This window comes from Pseudophryne corroboree, chromosome 4 (assembly GCF_028390025.1).
Source record: "Pseudophryne corroboree isolate aPseCor3 chromosome 4, aPseCor3.hap2, whole genome shotgun sequence".
In the NCBI taxonomy this organism is placed as follows: Eukaryota; Metazoa; Chordata; class Amphibia; order Anura; family Myobatrachidae; genus Pseudophryne; species Pseudophryne corroboree.
The window spans coordinates 693,696,321-693,718,733 of NC_086447.1; positions in this window are offsets into that span (position 1 = coordinate 693,696,321).

A 22,413-nucleotide genomic window follows, 5' to 3' on the forward strand; every position below is an offset into this window, starting at 1 on the left:
ATATAATCCTCCACCATTTTTTCAATGGTGAGAGAATCATATGCAGTGACAGTAGACGACATGTCAGTAATCGTTGGCAGGTCCTTCAGTCCGGACCAGATGTCAGCACTCGCTCCAGACTGCCCTGCATCACCGCCAGCGGGTGGGCTCGGAATTCTTAGCCTTTTCCTCGCACCCCCAGTTGCGGGAGAATGTGAAGGAGGAGATGTTGACGGGTCACGTTCCGCTTGACTTGACAATTTTCTCACCAGCAGGTCTTTGAACCTCTGCAGACTTGTGTCTGCTGGAAAGAGAGATACAACGTAGGTTTTAAATCTAGGATCGAGCACGGTGGCCAAAATGTAGTGCTCTGATTTCAACAGATTGACCACCCGTGAATCCTGGTTAAGCGAATTAAGGGCTCCATCCACAAGTCCCACATGCCTAGCGGAATCGCTCTGTTTTAGCTCCTCCTTCAATGTCTCCAGCTTCTTCTGCAAAAGCCTGATGAGGGGAATGACCTGACTCAGGCTGGCAGTGTCTGAACTGACTTCACGTGTGGCAAGTTCAAAGGGTTGCAGAACCTTGCACAACGTTGAAATCATTCTTCACTGCGCTTGAGTCAGGTGCATTCTCCCTCCTTTGCCTATATCGTGGGCAGATGTATAGGCTTGAATAACCTTTTGCTGCTCCTCCATCCTCTGAAGCATATAGAGGGTTGAACTCCACCTCGTTACCACCTCTTGCTTCAGATGATGGCAGGGCAGGTTCAGGAATGCTTGGTGGTGCTCCAGTCTTCGGTATGCGGTGGCTGAATGCCAAAAGTGGCCCGCAATTCTTCGGGCCACCGACAGCATCTCTTGCACGCCCCTGTCGTTTTTTAAATAATTCTGCACCACCAAATTCAATGTATGTGCAAAACATGGGACGTGCTGGAATTTGCCCAGATGTAATGCACGCACAATATTGCTGGCGTTGTCCGATGTCACAAATCCCCAGGAGAGTCCAATTGGGGTAAGCCATTCTGCGATGATGTTCCTCAGTTTCCGTAAGAGGTTGTCAGCTGTGTGCCTCTTCTGGAAAGCGGTGATACAAAGCGTAGCCTGCCTAGGAACGAGTTGGCGTTTGCGAGATGCTGCTACTGGTGCCGCTGCTGCTGTTCTTGCTGCGGGAGGCAATACATCTACCCAGTGGGCTGTCACAGTCATATAGTCCTGAGTCTGCCCTGCTCCACTTGTCCACATGTCCATGGTTAAGTGGACATTGGATACAACTGCATTTTTTAGGACACTGGTGACTCTTTTTCTGACGTCTGTGTACATTTTCGGTATCGCTTGCCTAGAGAAATGGAACCTAGATGGTATTTGGTACCGGGGACACAGTACCTCAATCAAGTCTCTAGTTGCCTCTGAATTAACGGTGGATACCGGAACCACGTTTCTCACCGCCCAGGCTGCCAAGGCCTGAGTTATACGCTTTGCAGCAGGATGACTGCTGTGATATTTCATCTTCCTCGCAAAGGACTGTTGGACAGTCAATTGCTTACTGGAAGTAGTACAAGTGGTCTTCCGACTTCCCCTCTGGGATGACGATCGACTCCCAGCAGCAACAACAGCAGCGCCAGCAGCAGTAGGCATTACACTCAAGGATGCATCGGAGGAATCCCAGGCAGGAGAGGACCCGTCATACTTGCCAGTGACATGGCCTGCAGGACTATTGGCTTTCCTGTGTAAGGTGGAAATTGACACTGAGGGAGTTGGTGGTGTGGTTTGCAGGAGCTTGGTTACAAGAGGAAGGGATTTAGTGGTCAGTGGACTGCTTCCGCTGTCATCCAAAGTTTTTGAACTTGTCACTGACTTCTGATGAATGCGGTCCAGGTGACGTATAAGGGAGGATGTTCCTAGGTGGTTAACGTCCTTACCCCTACTTATTACAGCTTGACAAAGGCAACACACGGCTTGACACCTGTTGTCCGCATTTGTGTTGAAATAATTCCACACCGAAGAGGTGATTTTTTTTGTATTTTGACCAGGCATGTCAATGGCCATATTCGTCCCACGGACAACAGGTGTCTCCCCGGGTGCCTGACTTAAACAAACCACCTCACCATCAGAATCCTCCTTGTCAATTTCCTCCCCAGCGCCAGCAACACCCATATCCTCATCCTGGTGTACTTCAACAGTGACATCTTCAATTTGACTATCAGGAACTATACTGCGGGTGCTCCTTCCAGCACTTGCAGGGGGCGTGCAAATGGTGGTAGGCGCAAGCTCTTCCCGTCCAGTGTTGGGAAGGTCAGGCATCGCAACCGACACAATTGGACTCTCCTTGGGGATTTGTGATTTAGAAGAACGCACAGTTCTTTGTTGTGCTTTTGCCAGCTTAAGTCTTTTCATTTTTCTAGTGAGAGGATGAGGGCTTCCATCCTCATGTGAAGCTGAACCACTAGCCATGAACATAGGCCAGGGCCTCAGCCGTTCCTTGCCACTCCGTGTCGTAAATGGCATATTGGCAAGTTTACGCTTCTCCTCAGACGCTTTTAATTTTGATTTTTGGGTCATTTTACTGAACTTTTGTTTTTTGGATTTTACATGCTCTCTTCTATGTCATTGGGCATCGGCCTTGGCAGACGACGTTGATGGCATTTCATCGTCTCGGCCATGACTAGTGGCAGCAGCTTCAGCACGAGGTGGAAGTGGATCTTGATCTTTCCCTATTTTACCCTCCACATTTTTGTTCTCCATTTTTTAATGTGTGGAATTATATGCCAGTATCAATAGCAATGGCCTACTACTATATATACTGCGCACAACTGAAATGCACCACAGGTATGGATGGATAGTATACTTGACGACACAGAGGCAGGTAGAGCAGTGGCCTACTGTACCGTACTGCTATATATTATATACTGTTGGTATGCAAACTGTGCAAAACTGAAATGCACCACAGGTATGGATGGATAGTATACTTGACGACACAGAGGTAGCTAGAGCAGTGGCCTACTGTACCATACTGCTATATATTATATACTGGTGGTCAGCAAACTGTGCAAAACTGAAATGCACCAAGTTTATGGATGGATAGTATACTTGTCGACACAGAGGTAGGTAGAGCAGTGGCCTACTGTACCGTACTGCTATATATTATATACTGGTGGTCAGCAAACTGTGCAAAACTGAAATGCACCACAGGTATGGATGGATAGTATACTTGACGACACAGAGGTAGGTAGAGCAGTGGCCTACTGTACCGTACTGTTATATATATTATATACTGGTAGTCAGCAAACTGTGCAAAACTGAAATGCACCACAGGTCACAGGTATGGATGGATAGTATACTTGACGACACAGAGGTAGGTACAGCAGTGGCCTACTGTACCGTACTGCTATATATTATATACTGGTGGTCAGCAAACTGTGCAAAACTGAAATGCACCACAGGTATGGATGGATAGTATACTTGACGACACAGAGGTAGGTACAGCAGTGGCCTACTGTACCGTACTGCTATATATTATATACGGGTGGTCAGCAAACTGTGCAAAACTGAAATGCACCACAGGTATGGATGGATAGTATACTTGACGACACAGAGGTAGGTACAGCAGTGGCCTACTGTACCGTACTGCTATATATTATATATGGGTGGTCAGCAAACTGTGCAAAACTGAAATGCACCACAGGTATGGATGGATAGTATACTTGACGATACAGAGGTAGGTACAGCAGTGGCCTACTGTACCGTACTGCTATATATTATATACTGGTGGTCAGCAAACTGTGCAAAACTGAAATGCACCACAGGTATGGATGGATAGTATACTTGACGACACAGAAGTAGGTACAGCAGTGGCCTACTGTACCGTAATGCTATATATTATATATTGGTGGTCAGCAAACTGCAAAACTGAAATGCACCACAGGTATGGATGGATAGTATACTTGACGACACAGAGGTAGGTACAGCAGTGGCCTACTGTACCGTACTGCTATATATATTATATACTGGTGGTCAGCAAACTGTGCAAAACTGAAATGCACCACAGGTATGGATGGATAGTATACTTGATGACACAGAGGTAGGTACAGCAGTGGCCTACTGTACCGTACTGCTATATATTATATACTGGTGGTCAGCAAACTGTGCAAAAATGAAATGCACCACAGGTATGGATGGATAGTATACTTGACGACACAGAGGTAGGTACAGCAGTGGCCTACTGTACCGTACTGCTATATATTATATACTGGTGGTCAGCAAACTGTGCAAAAATGAAATGCACCACAGGTATGGATGGATAGTATACTTGACGACACAGAGGTAGGTACAGCAGTGGCCTACTGTACCGTACTGCTATATATTATATACTGGTGGTCAGCAAACTGTGCAAAAATGAAATGCACCACAGGTATGGATGGATAGTATACTTGACGACACAGAGGTAGGTACAGCAGTGGCCTACTGTACCGTACTGCTATATATTATATACTGGTGGTCAGCAAACTGTGCAAAAATGAAATGCACCACAGGTATGGATGGATAGTATACTTGACGACACAGAGGTAGGTACAGCAGTGGACTACTGTACCGTACTGTTATATATATTATATACTGGTGGTCAGCAAACTGTGCAAAACTGAAATGCACCACAGGTCACAGGTATGGATGGATAGTATACTTGACGACACAGAGGTAGGTACAGCAGTGGCCTACTGTACCGTACTGCTATATATTATATACTGGTGGTCAGCAAACTGTGCAAAACTGAAATGCACCACAGGTATGGATGGATAGTATACTTGACGACACAGAGGTAGGTACAGCAGTGGCCTACTGTACCGTACTGCTATATATTATATACGGGTGGTCAGCAAACTGTGCAAAACTGAAATGCACCACAGGTATGGATGGATAGTATACTTGACGACACAGAGGTAGGTACAGAAGTGGCCTACTGTACCGTACTGCTATATATTATATACTGGTGGTCAGCAAACTGTGCAAAACTGAAATGCACCACAGGTATGGATGGATAGTATACTTGACGACACAGAGGTAGGTACAGCAGTGGCCTACTGTACCGTACTGCTATATATTATATACGGGTGGTCAGCAAACTGTGCAAAACTGAAATGCACCACAGGTATGGATGGATAGTATACTTGACGATACAGAGGTAGGTACAGCAGTGGCCTACTGTACCGTACTGCTATATATTATATACTGGTGGTCAGCAAACTGTGCAAAACTGAAATGCACCACAGGTATGGATGGATAGTATACGTGACGACACAGAAGTAGGTACAGCAGTGGCCTACTGTACCGTAATGCTATATATTATATATTGGTGGTCAGCAAACTGCAAAACTGAAATGCATCACAGGTATGGATGGATAGTATACTTGACGACACAGAGGTAGGTACAGCAGTGGCCTACTGTACCGTACTGCTATATATAGTATATACTGGTGGTCAGCAAACTGTGCAAAACTGAAATGCACCACAGGTATGGATGGATAGTATACTTGATGACACAGAGGTAGGTACAGCAGTGGCCTACTGTACCGTACTGCTATATATTATATACTGGTGGTCAGCAAACTGTGCAAAAATGAAATGCACCACAGGTATGGATGGATAGTATACTTGACGACACAGAGGTAGGTACAGCAGTGGCCTACTGTACCTTACTGCTATATATTATATACTGGTGGTCAGCAAACTGTGCAAAAATGAAATGCACCACAGGTAAGGATGGATAGTATACTTGACGACACAGAGGTAGGTACAGCAGTGGCCTTCTGTACCGTACTCCTATATATTATATACTGGTGGTCAGCAAAATTATGCACTGTACTCCTACTATATACTGTCTACAATTCAGCACATATATGGAGTGTTTTTCAGGCAGACAACGTAGACTGGTGGTCACTGGTCAGCAAAACTCTGCACTGTACTCCTCTCATATAATATTATACTGGTGGTCCCCAGTCCCCACAATAAAGCAGCACACTGAGCACAGATATGGAGTGTTTTTCAGGCAGACAACGTATACTGGTGGTCACTGGTCAGCAAAACTCTGCACTGTACTCCTGCTATATAATACAGCTGCTCCCCAGTCCCCACAATTAAGCAGTGTGAGCACAGATATATGCAGCACACTGAGCACAGATAAGGAGCGTTTTTTTCAGGCAGAGAACGGATAAAACTGGTGGTCACTGATCAGCAAAACTCTGCACTGTACTCCTCCTATATTATACAGCTGCTCCCCAGTCCTCCCCACAATTAAGCAATAAAGCACAATCAAGTTCAACAATAAACGGAGAGGACGCCAGCCACGTCCTCTCCCTAACATTTCCAATGCACGAGTGAAAATGGCGGCGACGCGCGGCTGCTTATATAGAATCCGAATCTCGCGAGAATCCGACAGCGGGATGATGACGTTCGGGCGCGCTCGGGTTAACCGAGCCATACGGGAGAATCCGAATATGCCTCGGACCCGTGTAAAATGGGTGAAGTTCGGGGGGGGGGGTTCGGTTTCCGAGGAACCGAACCCGCACATCTCTAGTATATATAGTAGTAGGCCATTGGTATTGATACTGGCATATAATTCCACACATTAAAAAATGGAGAACAAAAATGTGGAGGTTAAAATAGGGAAAGATCAAGATCCACTTCCACCTCGTGCTGAAGCTGCTGCCACTAGTCATGGCCGAGACGATGAAATGCCATCAACGTCGTCTGCCAAGGCCGATGCCCAATGTCATAGTAGAGAGCATGTAAAATCCAAAAAAACAAAAGTTCAGTAAAATGACCCAAAAATCAAAATTGAAAGCGTCTGATGAGAAGCGTAAACTTGCCAATATGCCATTTACGGCACGGAGTGGCAAGGAACGGCTGAGGCCCTGGCCTATGTTCATGGCTAGTGGTTCAGATTCACATGAGGATGGAAGCACTCATCCTCTCGCTAGAAAACTGCAGTGCCACTCCTAGATGGGCCAGGTGTTTGTGTCGGCCACTTTGGTCGCTTAGCTTAGTCACACAGCGACCTTGGTGCACCTCTTTTTTTCTTTGCATCATGTGCTGTTTGGGGACAATTTTTTTGAAGTGCCATCCTGTCTGACACTGCAGTGCCACTCCTAGATGGGCCAGGTGTTTGTGTCGGCCACTTGTGTCGCTTAGCTTAGTCACACAGCGACCTTGGTGCACCTCTTTTTTTCTTTGCATCATATGCTGTTTGGGGACAATTTTTTTGAAGTGCCATCCTGCCTGACACTGTAGTGCCACTCCTAGATGGGCCAGGTGTTTGTGTCGGCCACTTGTGTCGCTTAGCTTAGTCACACAGTGACCTTGGTGCGCCTCTCTTTTTCTTTGCATCATGTGCTGTTTGGGGACAATTTTTTTGAAGTGCCATCCTGTCTGACACTGCAGTGCCACTCCTAGATGGGCCACGTGTTTGTGTCGGCCACTTGTGTCGCTTAGCTTAGCCATCCAGCGACCTCGGTGCAAATTTTAGGACTAAAAATAATATTGTGAGCTGTGAGGTGTTCAGAATAGACTGGAAATGAGTGGAAATTATGGTTATTGAGGTTAATAATACTATGGGATCAAAATGACCCCCAAATTCTATGATTTAAGCTGTTTTTGAGGGGTTTTTTTGTAAAAAAACACCCGAATCCAAAACACACCCGAATCCGACATAAAAATTTCAGGGAGGTTTTGCCAAAACGCGTCCGAATCCAAAACACGGCCGCGGAACCGAATCCAAAACCAAAACACAAAACCCGAAAAATTTCCGGTGCACATCACTACTTCCAAGTAAGGAGGTATAAATAGATGCCTCCCAAGGACGTAGCTACCATAGGTGCAGGCAGTACAGCTGCTGTGGGGCCCAAAGCTGAGAGGGGCCCACCTTCCCAATAAAAGTTGCATGTGTTATATACATTTTTCGCCATAGGGTGGTACGTAGGGGTCCTTTCAAACTTTTTCCTTGGGGCCTGCAAAATATCTAGGTATGCCCCTGGACCTGCTCATTGTAGTGTGTTATAAAATGAACTGGAGGGGATTTAAATGTTATATAATATGAACCGGGGCACTGTAATGAGGCACAATATGAATGGGGAGCATTATATATCATAATGTGAATTGGGGGTACTGTGTGGCATAATGTGTACTGGCAGCTCTGAAATGTGACATAGGGTGAACTTAAGCACTACTGCGATTCATAAAAGAAAGTAGGGCACTACTATGGGGTATAACATTAAATAAGGCACTACCATGGTTCAGAAAATGAACTAGGGCACTATTACAGGGCATACAATTAACAACTGCTGCAGAGAAGTGTCTCTCTAGAAGCATTGGGATGGGGCCCCTTCAAAATGATGCTATGGGGCCCACAAAGTTCTGGCTACGCCCCTGATGCCTCCTGCATGCATGTGTGATCCCCTGCTGTGTCCGAGAATGCAGCATCGGATCACTCTGCAACACTATTGGCTGGCTGTGTGTCCAATGAGGTAACGCCAGCTGGCCGCTGCAGTTCTGTCGCTGATGCCAGTAAATCTCTGTTGGGAGACTCTGGCCTTGGCACTCCCAAATAGAAGCAACACCCGCCCCCCACCCCCACCCTCCCAGCCCCCGTACGGCTGGGGACTGTCAATCACCTGACATCTGCAGCCTTACTGTGTTCGAGGACACAGGACCCATACTGCCCATGTGCAGTATGGGCAACTACGTGAAAGTTGCTAGAGCTACTGTAAATGAATCAAGCTCAACGTCCACATAATTAGATTTTATTCCTAATCTGGATTTCCATTTTAACCACCAGCCTCCAATATCTCGCAACAATATCTAACACCGGTCTTCCATAGCGATATCATGCTTAATATTACACTTAAAAACCCATCCATGGTGCTCAATTGTTAATCATATGAACATAACCGTGGTATTTCATTACTAGGGCAAAGACTGCCCAAATAAATTATCGTTATAGTAACATTTCTCAGTACAATGGTATAATTGTACATAATTATATGCTGTTCATTTTCATTTAATATAAATAATATTTTTTTTTAAAACTGAACATGTATGTATTTGTTTATGCTATAAAGATACATATCTGCCTACCAGTAGTCATTTAACTTGTGGGTACTCTTCCCTAGTGCAAAGTATGTACTGAAGTTGATGATGATATTCAGCCACTTCTGATGTTCATTATTCTCACTGATATTATTATTATTATTATTATTATTATTATCAATGGCTGGCTGGGCAGGGGGCAGAGTGACAGGTTCCCCACTCAGATCCCCCCACCACCTGATCAGCTTTCCTTCCCTCTGTGCTCTGCATTAGCCCCGCTCACAACTCTCTTCCTCTTAACGGTCTTCCTTCCTCCCTGGTCTCTGCTGCTTCCACTGTCTTGCATTGCATGCACAGAAGAAGGCTGGGCATGAATATATCGGACAGCTGTGGAGCACTACACAGAGGTACTCCCTGTCCCCTGCAGGCTCTCCCACCATAATAATCAAAGTGTAGATAGTGCTATTTTGGCCCACTGTGCTCAGCATATAATGTGAATTGCGGGCACTGTGCGGATATTAGCATACATGAGGAGGAACAACTCTTACAGTAAATTGAAAAAGCTGCGGGATTGGGGGACATCCTAGTGATAGGGGAATTTAACTATCCTGATATAAATTGGAGTAACGATTCATGTGTAAAAACTAGAAGAAGCAGGTTCTTAAATACATTAAAGTATCAATACTTGACTCATTTAGTCGAGGACCCAACTAGAGGTAAAACTTTTCTGGACCTAGTTATTACCAATAATGTGGACATTATACCAAACACTAAAGTTGGGGAGACCTTGGGAAACAGTGACCACTATATGATCACATTCGACATCTGTTTCAAGAAACATAGCTATAAGTGATCAACCAAAACATTTAACTTTCGAAAAGCTAACTTCAATATGCTGATACGGGCACTAAACGACATTGACTGGGAAGTTTTGTTTCATGGTAAAGACACAATGGAAATGTGGGATGCTTTAAAAGGCTTGCTTGATAGCAATATTCACAAATTCATTCTCATGAGCAGTAAACGCAGGAGTATTAAAAACAAACCAATGTGGCTTAATAAAGAGGTCAAAGAAGCTGTCGCTAAAAAGAGGTGTGCTTTCAAAACATTTAAATCTAATGGAGGGGAGAAGTCATTCCAGTATTATAAGGAATGCAATAAAGGATGCAAAAAAGTAATAAGAGCAGCTAAAATTGTACACGAAAAGCAAATCGCTATAGAAAGTAAAACCAATCCTAAAAAGTTTTATAAATACATAAACAGTAAAAGGTTAAAGAAGGAAAACGTAGGCCCATTAAAAGATGAAATGGGAGCTTTGATAAACGATGACAAAATAAAAGTGGAAATACTGAACAATTGTTTTTCCTCAGTATTCACCAGGGAGGATCAGACGGTGAAAGTAGTGCATAATGATAGTGCATAATGATAATGACTCTTAGCTTGATGCTTGTTTCAGTGAGGAAGTAGTCCTGGAGAGACTAAGCAACATAAAGATTAATAAATCACCAGGCCCAGATGGTTTTCAATCCAAGGGTTATTATGGAGTTTAGGTCACAGCTAGCAAAACCCCTATTCTTGATTTTCCATAGTTGAATTAGATCAGGCATGGTACCAAAGGATTGGCGCATAGCTGAGGTAGGGTCTTTATTTAATAAGGGAACTAAAAATAATCCTGGTAACTACAGACCATTTAGTTTAACCTCTATAGTGGTTAAATATTGGAAGGCATTTTGAGGGATAACATAGAGGATTATCTGCAGGCTACTACGATTATTAGCAAAAGTCAGCATGGGTTTGTAAGGGACAGATCATGTCAAACTAACTCAATTAGTTTCTACGAGGAAGTGAGCAAGAATCTCAACCAGGGAAAAGCAGTGGATGTGGTGTATTTAGATTTTGCAAAAGCCTTCGATACAGTGCCTCAAGGAGACTGATCCTCAAATTAAGGGAACTTGGCCTAGGATATACTATTTGTACATGGATAAGTAATTGGTTGCATAACAGAGTACAATGAGTAGTGGTCAATGGGGTGTTCTCCAGCTGGGCACCAGTATTCAGCGGAATACCGCAAGGGTCCATACTTGGCCTGCTACTGTTCAATATATTTATCAATGATCTAGGAATACGCATGGAAAGCACAGTGTCAATCTTTGCAGATGATACTAAACTGTGTAAGGTAATTAATTCAGAAAGCGATGTGGAGTCTCTACAGAATGACTTATTTAAACTTGAAACCTGGGCGTTTAAATGGAGAATGAGGTTCAATATAGAAAAATGCAAAGTTATGCATTTTGGGACATAAACACACTTGCAACCTACACTCTAAATGGGTAAAATATAGGGGTAAATGTGGTGGAAAAAGATTTGGTGGTGATCATAGATAATAGACTTAATAACAGTACTCAATGTCAAAATGCAGCAAAGAAGACAAGTAAAGTGCTTGCGTGTAAAAAACGGGGCATTGAGACAAGGGATGAGGATGTAACCCTGCCGCTGTACAAATCATTGGTACGTCCGCACCTGGAATATTGTGTTACATTTTGGGCACCATATTATAAAAAAGATATCGGGGAACTAGAAAGAGTTCAAAGGCGAGCTACTAAATTGATTAAAGGGTTAGAGACACTGGAGTACAAGGAAAGGCTTTCTAGGTTAAATATGTATACACTAGAAAAGAGGCTTCTAAGAGGAGACATTATTAATTTTTTCAAATATGTAAAGGGTCATTACAAGGAGTTAGCAGGGGATTTGTTTATTAAAAGAACTCTGTATAGGACACATGGGCTGGGCACTTGCTGAGACTAGAGGAAAGAAAATTCCATACACAACGTAGGAAAGGGTTCTTCACGGTAAGGGTAATAAAGATTTGGAACTCCCTGCCGGAGAAGGTAATAATGGAAGACTCTGTAAATGCATTTAAAAACCGATTGGACAAATTTCTAAATGGAAAATGTATCCAGGGCTATAGCATTTAACATATTGACATTAAATATCTGGGAGTGGTAAGAATCATAGTTGTCAATTGGTACTAAACCATTACTTCAGCAGGTGCATTATAATTAGTGATGTGCACCGGAAATTTTTCGGGTTTTGTGTTTTGGTTTTGGATTCGGTTCCGCGCCCGTGTCTTGGATTCGGACGCGTTTTGGCAAAACCTCCCTGAAATTTTTTTGTCGGATTCGGGTGTGTTTTGGATTCGGGTGTTTTTTTACAAAAAACCCTCAAAAACAGCTTAAATCGTAGAAATTGGGGGTCATTTTGATCCCATAGTATTATTAACCTCAATAACCATAATTTCCACTCATTTGTCATTTCCAGTCTATTCTGAACACCTCACACCTCACAATATTATTTTTAGTCCTAAAATTTGCACGGAAGTCGTTGGATGGCTAAGCTAAGCGACCCAAGTGGCCGACACAAACACCTGGCCCATCTAGGAGTGGCACTGCAGTGTCAGACAGGATGGCAGATTTAAAAAATAGTCCCCAAACAGCACATGATGCAAAGAAAAAAAGAGGTGCAATGAGGTAGCTGTGTGACTAAGCTAAGCGACACAAGTGGCCGACACAAACACCTGGCCCATCTAGGAGTGGCACTGCAGTGTCAGACAGGATGGCAGATTTAAAAAATAGTCCCCAAACAGCACATGATGCAAAGAAAAAAAGAGGTGCACCAAGGTCGCTGGATCGCTAAGCTAAGCGACACAAGTGGCCGACACAAACACCTGGCCCATCTAGGAGTGGCACTGCAGTGTCAGACAGGATGGCAGATTTAAAAAATAGTCCCCAAACAGCACATGATGCAAAGAAAAAAAGAGGTGCAATGAGGTAGCTGTGTGACTAAACTAAGCGACACAAGTGGCCGACACAAACACCTGGCTCATCTAGGAGTGGCACTGCAGTTTTCTAGCGAGAGGATGAGTGCTCCCATCCTCATGTGAATCTGAACCACTAGCCATGAACATAGGCCAGGGCCTCAGCCGTTCCTTGCCACTCCGTGTCGTAAATGGCATATTGGCAAGTTTACGCTTCTCATCCGACGCTTTTAATTTTGATTTTTGGGTCATTTTACTGAACTTTTGTAGTATACTTGACGACACAGAGGTAGAGCAGTGGACTACTGTACCGTACTGCTATATATTATATACTGGTGGTCAGCAAAATTCTGCACTGTCCTCCTACTATATATACTGCGCACAACTAAAATGCACCACAGGTATGGATAGTCTACTTGACGACACAGAGGTAGGTAGAGCAGTGGACTACTGTACCGTACTGTTATATATTATATACTGGTGCTCAGCAAAATTCTGCACTGTCCTCCTACTATATATACTACGCACAACTAAAATGCACCACAGGTATGGATGGATAGTATACTTGATGACACAGAGGTAGGTAGAGCAGTGGACTACTGTACCGTACTGATATAATACTGGTGGTCACTGGTCAACAAAATTCTGCACTGTCCTCCTACTATATACTACAATGCAGCACAGATATGGAGCATTTTTCAGGCAGAGAACGTAGATATTTTCAGCACACTGAGCACAGATATTTGCAAGCACACTGAGCACAGATATTTGCAGCACACTGAGCACAGATATTTGCAGCACACTGAACACAACTGAGAGAACGCTGCACGTCCTCTCCCTATCATCTCCAATGCACGAGTGAAAATGGCGGCGACGCGCAGGCTCCTTATATAGAATACGAATCTCGCGAGAATCCGACAGCGGGATGATGACGTTCGGGCGCGCTCGGGTTAACCGAGCAAGACGGGAGGATCCGAGTCTGCCTCGGAACCGTGTAAAATGGGTGAAGTTCGGGGGGGTTCGGATTCCGAGGAACCGAACCCGCTCATCACTAATTATAATGTGAACATCCTAACACAGAATACAGGTTGAACCAAGGGGCATTTTGCCTCTTTTCAACCTCATTAATTATGTAACTATGAATTGTGAATTTATGAATTGCAGGCACTGTGTGGCATATAATGTAAATTATGGGCACTGTGCATCATATAATGTGAATTGGGATCACTGTGTGGCATACTGTATAATGTGAATTATGAGCACTCTATGGCATAGAATGTGATTTGGGTTCACTATGCGGCATATAATGTGAACTGCACTGTGTGGTATACGGGGGGTCATTCCGAGTTGATCGCTAGCTGCTGTTGTTTGCAGTGCAGCGATCAGGCTAAAAATCAGCATTTCTGTGCATGCGTATGCACCGCAATGCGCAGGCGTGTCATACAGGTACAATGAGCATCGTGGGTTTGCACAGAGTGTAACGAACATTCCAGACACACGGCCGAACGCAGAAAGATTGACATGAAGTGGGCGTTTCTGGGTGTCAACTGACCGTTTTCAGGGAGTGCTTAGAAAAACGTAGGCGTGCCAGAAAAAACACAGGCGTGGCTGGGCGTTCGCTGGGCTGGTGTGTGACGTCAAAAGCCGGCCCTCCATCGTTAGAATCAACGCACACGAAGAGCAACTATCGGGCTTGTCTTGTTTTGCACAAACATTTTTTGCAGGCATTCTGCTGCACAAGCGTTTGCACTTCTGAAAAGTGAAAATACACTCCGCAGTGGGAGGCGACTATGCGTTTGCACGGCTGCTAAAAACTGCTAGTGAGCGATCAACTCAGAATGACCCCCATTATGTGAATTACTGGCACTGTGCATCATATAATCTGAATTTGGGGCACTCTGTGGCATATAATATGAATTGGGGGCACTATGCATATATTGTGAATTATGGGCACTGTGCGGCCTATAGTGTGAATTGTGGCCACTGTGCAGCTTATTATTTGAATTATGGCACTGTGTGGCATATAATATGAATTGGGAGCATTCTGTGGCATGTAATGTGAGTCACGGCACTCTGTGGCATATAATGTGAATCACAGGCACTCTGTGGCATATAATATGAAATGGGGACACTCTGTAGTATGTAATGTGGATTGGGAATGCTCTGTGCCATGCAATGTGAATTGGGGGCACTCTGGCATATCATGTGAATTGGGGGCACTCTGTGGCAAGTAGTATGAATTAGGGGCACTCTGTGGCATGTAATGTGAATCACGGGCACTCTCTGGCATATAATGTGAATCACGGGCACTCTGTTACATATAATATAAATTGAGGGCACTCTATGCCATGTAATGTGATTCACAGACACTCTGTGAATTGGGGTCACTCTGTGGCATATGTCATACCCAGCAGCTCCGGGCTTAAGCTCTTCCCCCATTTCTAAGCCTCACTCCCGACACTGCCGCAATTAAGCCCAGCCTCCAGGTGATGTCACCAGTCAATCACCAGGAGTGCAGGGGGAAGTTAGCTGCATAGGGGCATGGCCTAGCGGCGCATCCCGCCCGCTGATGCAGCCCCTGACTATGGGACCTGAGTCTATAAAGACTCAGGTACCCTGCTTCCATGAGGAGAGTGGCACTCATTTTAGCTCGGGTCGCGGTGCGGGAGGTAGGAGGGTCCCGCGGTACCCTGTCATTAGGAAGGGTTGCATGGCACTGCTACAAGGGCACAGTTAATGCAAGGGAAAAGCCCAATAAGTAAAGGGCCCCCTTTGAAGTGCCCCACCACCTGAAAAGAAGGAGAAAGCCCTGTAGTATAGAGGCCCTCTCCAGGTGCCCCCCGATAGCAAGGAAGCTCATAAGAGAGGCATGATGTTGCCTCATGCAAGTGACTGCAGCTGTAGTAACAAAGCTTGCAGTTTTAGAGAGAGAGAGAGAGACCCCCTGGCAGAGGACAAGAGGGGGAGTGCGTTTGGATGTTACGTGACTGCTGCAGTGAGAAGTGTGCAGTGGAGAGTGCTCCTGTATTGGGATGTTTCCGTACATTAGAAGTCTATTATTAAGACTAAGATGAGTGCAATGAACTTCGGATCTGGAGTAGAGATGAGCGGGTTCGGTTCCTCGGAATCCGAACCCGCCCGAACTTCAGTTTTTTTTACACGGGTCCGAGCAACTCGGATCTTCCCGCCTTGCTCGGTTAACCCGAGCGCGCCCGAACGTCATCATCACGCTGTCGGATTCTCGCGAGGCTCGGATTCTATCGCGAGACTCGGATTCTATATAAGGAGCCGCGCGTCGCCGCCATTTTCACACGTGCATTGAGATTCATAGGGAGAGGACGTGGCTGGCGTCCTCTCCGTTTATAGAGATTCGAGAAGAGAGTGAGACAGAGAGAGACACAGTAGTAATTTTGGGGAGCATTAGGAGGAGTACTACTACTACTAGTACTTGCTGAAGTGATAGAGATAGTGTGACTGTATTATCTGACTTGTGGGGGAGACACTGACAGTGGGGAGCAGTTAGAGTCTGAGAGCAGGACTCAGGACTCAGGAGTACATATAACGTACAGTGCACACTTTTGCTGCCAGAGTGCCACACTGCCATTGTTTGTGACCACACTGACCACCAGTATAATATATATTGTGATTGTCTGCTTAGGACTCAGGAGTACTACTTGCAAGTTGCTGATAGTGTGACCAGTGACCTGACCACCAGTTTAATAATCACCACCAGTTTATGAGTTTAATATATATATATATATATATATATAATTGTATATAATATATATATAATATTGTATACCACCTAGCACCTACCCGTGTTTTTTTTTTTTTCTTTCTTCTTTATACATACTACTATAGTAGCTTACTGTAGCAGTCTGCGGTGCTGCTGAGCTGACAGTGTCCAGCAGGTCCGTCATCAGTCATTACATAATAAATATATATACCTGTCCGGCTGCAGTACTAGTGATATTATATATACATATATATTGATTTCATCTCATTATCATCCAGTCTATATTATCAGCAGACACAGTACGGTAGTCCACGGCTGTAGCTACCTCTGTGTCGGCACTCGGCAGTCCATCCATAATTGTATACCACCTACCCGTGGTTTTTTTTTTCTTTCTTCTTTATACATACTACTATAGTAGCTTAGTAGCTTACTGTGGCAGTCTGCGGTGCTGCTGAGCTGACAGTGTCCAGCAGGTCCGTCATCAGTCATTACATAATAAATATATATACCTGTCCGGCTGCAGTACTAGTGATATTATATATACATATATATTGATTTCATCTCATTATCATCCAGTCTATATTATCAGCAGACACAGTACGGTAGTCCACGGCTGTAGCTACCTCTGTGTCGGCACTCGGCAGTCCATCCATAATTGTATACCACCTACCCGTGGTTTTTTTTTTTTCTTTCTTCTTTATACATACTACTATAGTAGCTTACTGTAGCAGTCTGCGGTGCTGCTGAGCTGACAGTGTCCAGCAGGTCCGTCATCAGTCATTACATAATAAATATATATACCTGTCCGGCTGCAGTACTAGTGATATTATATATACATATATATTGATTTCATCTCATTATCATCCAGTCTATATTATCAGCAGACACAGTACGGTAGTCCACGGCTGTAGCTACCTCTGTGTCGGCACTCGGCAGTCCATCCATAATTGTATACCACCTACCCGTGGTTTTTTCTTTTTCTTTCTTCTTTATACATACTACTATAGTAGCTTACTGTAGCAGTCTGCGGTGCTGCTGAGCTGACAGTGTCCAGCAGGTCCGTCATCAGTCATTACATAATAAATATATATACCTGTCCGGCTGCAGTACTAGTGATATTATATATACATATATATTGATTTCATCTCATTATCATCCAGTCTATATTAGCAGCAGACACAGTACGGTAGTCCACGGCTGTAGCTACCTCTGTGTCGGCACTCGGCAGTCCATCCATAATTGTATACCACCTACCCGTGTTTTTTTTTTCTTTCTTCTTTATACATACTACTATAGTAGCTTACTGTAGCAGTCTGCGGTGCTGCTGAGCTGACAGTGTCCAGCAGGTCCGTCATCAGTCATTACATAATAAATATATATACCTGTCCGGCTGCAGTAATAGTGATATTATATATACATATATATTGATTTCATCTCATTATCATCCAGTCTATATTAGCAGCAGACACAGTACGGTAGTCCACGGCTGTAGCTACCTCTGTGTCGGCACTCGGCAGTCCATCCATAATTGTATACCACCTACCCGTGGTTTTTTTTTTTTCTTTCTTCTTTATACATACTACTATAGTAGCTTACTGTAGCAGTCTGCGGTGCTGCTGAGCTGACAGTGTCCAGCAGGTCCGTCATCAGTCAATACATAATAAATATATATACCTGTCCGGATGCAGTACTAGTGATATTATATATACATATATATTGATTTCATCTCATTATCATCCAGTCTATATTAGCAGCAGACACAGTACGGTAGTCCACGGCTGTAGCTACCTCTGTGTCGGCACTCGGCAGTCCATCCATAATTGTATACCACCTACCCGTGTTTTTTTTTTCTTCTTTCTTCTTTATACATACTACTATAGTAGCTTACTGTAGCAGTCTGCAGTGCTGCTGAGCTGACAGTGTCCAGCAGGTCCGTCATCAGTCATTACATAATAAATATATATACCTGTCCGGCTGCAGTACTAGTGATATTATATATACATATATATTGATTTCATCTCATTATCATCCAGTCTATATTAGCAGCAGACACAGTACGGTAGTCCACGGCTGTAGCTACCTCTGTGTCGGCACTCGGCAGTCCATCCATAAGTATACTAGTATCCATCCATCTCCATTGTTTACCTGAGGTGCCTTTTAGTTGTGCCTATTAAAATATGGAGAACAAAAATGTTGAGGTTCCAAAATTAGGGAAAGATCAAGATCCACTTCCACCTCGTGCTGAAGCTGCTGCCACTAGTCATGGCCGAGACGATGAAATGCCAGCAACGTCGTCTGCCAAGGCCAATGCCCAATGTCATAGTACAGAGCATGTAAAATCCAAAACACCAAATATCAGTAAAAAAAGGACTCCAAAACCTAAAATAAAATTGTCGGAGGAGAAGCGTAAACTTGCCAATATGCCATTTACCACACGGAGTGGCAAGGAACGGCTGAGGCCCTGGCCTATGTTCATGGCTAGTGGTTCAGCTTCACATGAGGATGGAAGCACTCAGCCTCTCGCTAGAAAAATGAAAAGACTCAAGATGGCAAAAGCAGTAGCACCGCAAAGAACTGTGCGTTCTTCGAAATCCCAAATCCACAAGGAGAGTCCGACTCCAATTGTGTCGGTTGCGATGCCTGACCTTCCCAACACTGGACGTGAAGAGCATGCGCCTTCCACCATTTGCACGCCCCCTGCAAGTGCTGGAAGGAGCACCCGCAGTCCAGTTCCTGATAGTCAGATTGAAGATGTCAGTGTTGAAGTACACCAGGATGAGGAGGATATGGGTGTTGCTGGCGCTGGGGAGGAAATTGACCAGGAGGATTCTGATGGTGAGGTGGTTTGTTTAAGTCAGGCACCCGGGGAGACACCTGTTGTCCGTGGGAGGAATATGGCCATTGACATGCCTGGTGAAAATACCAAAAAAATCAGCTCTTCGGTGTGGAAGTATTTCAACAGAAATGCGGACAACAGGTGTCAAGCCGTGTGTTGCCTTTGTCAAGCTGTAATAAGTAGGGGTAAGGACGTTAACCACCTCGGAACATCCTCCCTTATACGTCACCTGCAGCGCATTCATAATAAGTCAGTGACAAGTTCAAAAACTTTGGGTGACAGCGGAAGCAGTCCACTGACCAGTAAATCCCTTCCTCTTGTAACCAAACTCACGCAAACCACCCCACCAACTCCCTCAGTGTCAATTTCCTCCTTACCCAGGAATGCCAATAGTCCTGCAGGCCATGTCACTGGCAATTCTGTCGAGTCCTCTCCTGCCTGGGATTCCTCCGATGCATCCTTGAGTGTAATGCCTACTGCTGCTGGCGCTGCTGTTGTTGCTGCTGGGAGTCGATCGTCATCCCAGAGGGGAAGTCGTAAGCCCACTTGTACTACTTCCAGTAAGCAATTGACTGTCCAACAGTCCTTTGCGAGGAAGATGAAATATCACAGCAGTCATCCTGCTGCAAAGCGGATAACTGAGGCCTTGACAACTATGTTGGTGTTAGACGTGCGTCCGGTATCCGCCGTTAGTTCACAGGGAACTAGACAAGTTCTTGAGGTAGTGTGCCCCCGTTACCAAATACCATCTAGGTTCCACTTCTCTAGGCAGGCGATACCGAGAATGTACACGGACGTCAGAAAAAGACTCACCAGTGTCCTAAAAAATGCAGTTGTACCCAATGTCCACTTAACCACGGACATGTGGACAAGTGGAGCAGGGCAGGGTCAGGACTATATGACTGTGACAGCCCACTGGGTAGATGTATGGACTCCCGCCGCAAGAACAGCAGCGGCGGCACCAGTAGCAGCATCTCGCAAACGCCAACTCTTTCCTAGGCAGGCTACGCTTTGTATCACCGCTTTCCAGAATACGCACACAGCTGAAAACCTCTTACGGCAACTGAGGAAGATCATAGCGGAATGGCTTACCCCAATTGGACTCTCCTGTGGATTTGTGGCATCGGACAACGCCAGCAATATTGTGTGTGCATTAAATCTGGGCAAATTCCAGCACGTCCCATGTTTTGCACATACCTTGAATTTGGTGGTGCAGAATTTTTTTAAAAACGACAGGGGTGTGCAAGAGATGCTGTCGGTGGCCAGAAGAATTGCGGGGCACTTTCGGCGTACAGGCACCACGTACAGAAGACTGGAGCACCACCAAAAACAACTGAACCTGCCCTGCCATCATCTGAAGCAAGAAGTGGTAACGAGGTGGAATTCAACCCTCTATATGCTTCAGAGGTTGGAGGAGCAGCAAAAGGCCATTCAAGCCTATACAATTCAGCACGATATAGGAGGTGGAATGCACCTGTCTCAAGCGCAGTGGAGAATGATTTCAACATTGTGCAAGGTTCTGATGCCCTTTGAACTTGCCACACGTGAAGTCAGTTCAGACACTGCCAGCCTGAGTCAGGTCATTCCCCTCATCAGGCTTTTGCAGAAGAAGCTGGAGACATTGAAGGAGGAGCTAACACGGAGCAATTCCGCTAGGCATGTGGGACTTGTGGATGGAGCCCTTAATTCGCTTAACAAGGATTCACGGGTGGTCAATCTGTTGAAATCAGAGCACTACATTTTGGCCACCATGCTCGATCCTAGATTTAAAGCCTACCTTGGATCGCTCTTTCCGGCAGACACAAGTCTGCTGGGGTTCAAAGACCTGCTGGTGAGAAAATTGTCAAGTCAAGCGGAACGCGACCTGTCAACATCTCCTCCTTCACATTCTTCCGCAACTGGGGGTGCGAGGAAAAGGCTCAGAATTCCGAGCCCACCCGCTGGCGGTGATGCAGGGCAGTCTGGAGCGACTGCTGATGCTGACATCTGGTCCGGACTGAAGGACCTGACAACGATTACGGACATGTCGTCTACTGTCACTGCATATGATTCTCTCACCATTGAAAGAATGGTGGAGGATTATATGAGTGACCGCATCCAAGTAGGCACGTCACACAGTCCGTACTTATACTGGCAGGAAAAAGAGGCAATTTGGAGGCCCTTGCACAAACTGGCTTTATTCTACCTAAGTTGCCCTCCCACAAGTGTGTACTCCGAAAGAGTGTTTAGTGCCGCCGCTCACCTTGTCAGCAATCGGCGTACGAGGTTACATCCAGAAAATGTGGAGAAGATGATGTTCATTAAAATGAATTATAATCAATTCCTCCGTGGAGACATTGACCAGCAGCAATTGCCTCCACAAAGTACACAGGGAGCTGAGATGGTGGATTCCAGTGGGGACGAATTGATAATCTGTGAGGAGGGGGATGTACACGGTGATATATCGGAGGATGATGATGAGGTGGACATCTTGCCTCTGTAGAGCCAGTTTGTGCAAGGAGAGATTAATTGCTTCTTTTTTGGTGGGGGTCCAAACCAACCCGTCATTTCAGTCACAGTCGTGTGGCAGACCCTGTCACTGAAATGATGGGTTCGTTAAAGTGTGCATGTCCTGTTTATACAACATAAGGGTGGGTGGGAGGGCCCAAGGACAATTCCATCTTGCACCTCTTTTTTCTTTAATTTTTCTTTGCGTCATGTGCTGTTTGGGGAGTATTTTTTGGAAGGGCCATCCTGCGTGACACTGCAGTGCCACTCCTAGATGGGCCCGGTGTTTGTGTCGGCCACTAGGGTCGCTTATCTTACTCACACAGCTACCTCATTGCGCCTCTTTTTTTCTTTGCGTCATGTGCTGTTTGGGGAGGGTTTTTTGGAAGGGCCATCCTGCGTGACACTGCAGTGCCACTCCTAGATGGGCCCGGTGTTTGTGTCGGCCACTAGGGTCGCTTATCTTACTCACACAGCTACCTCA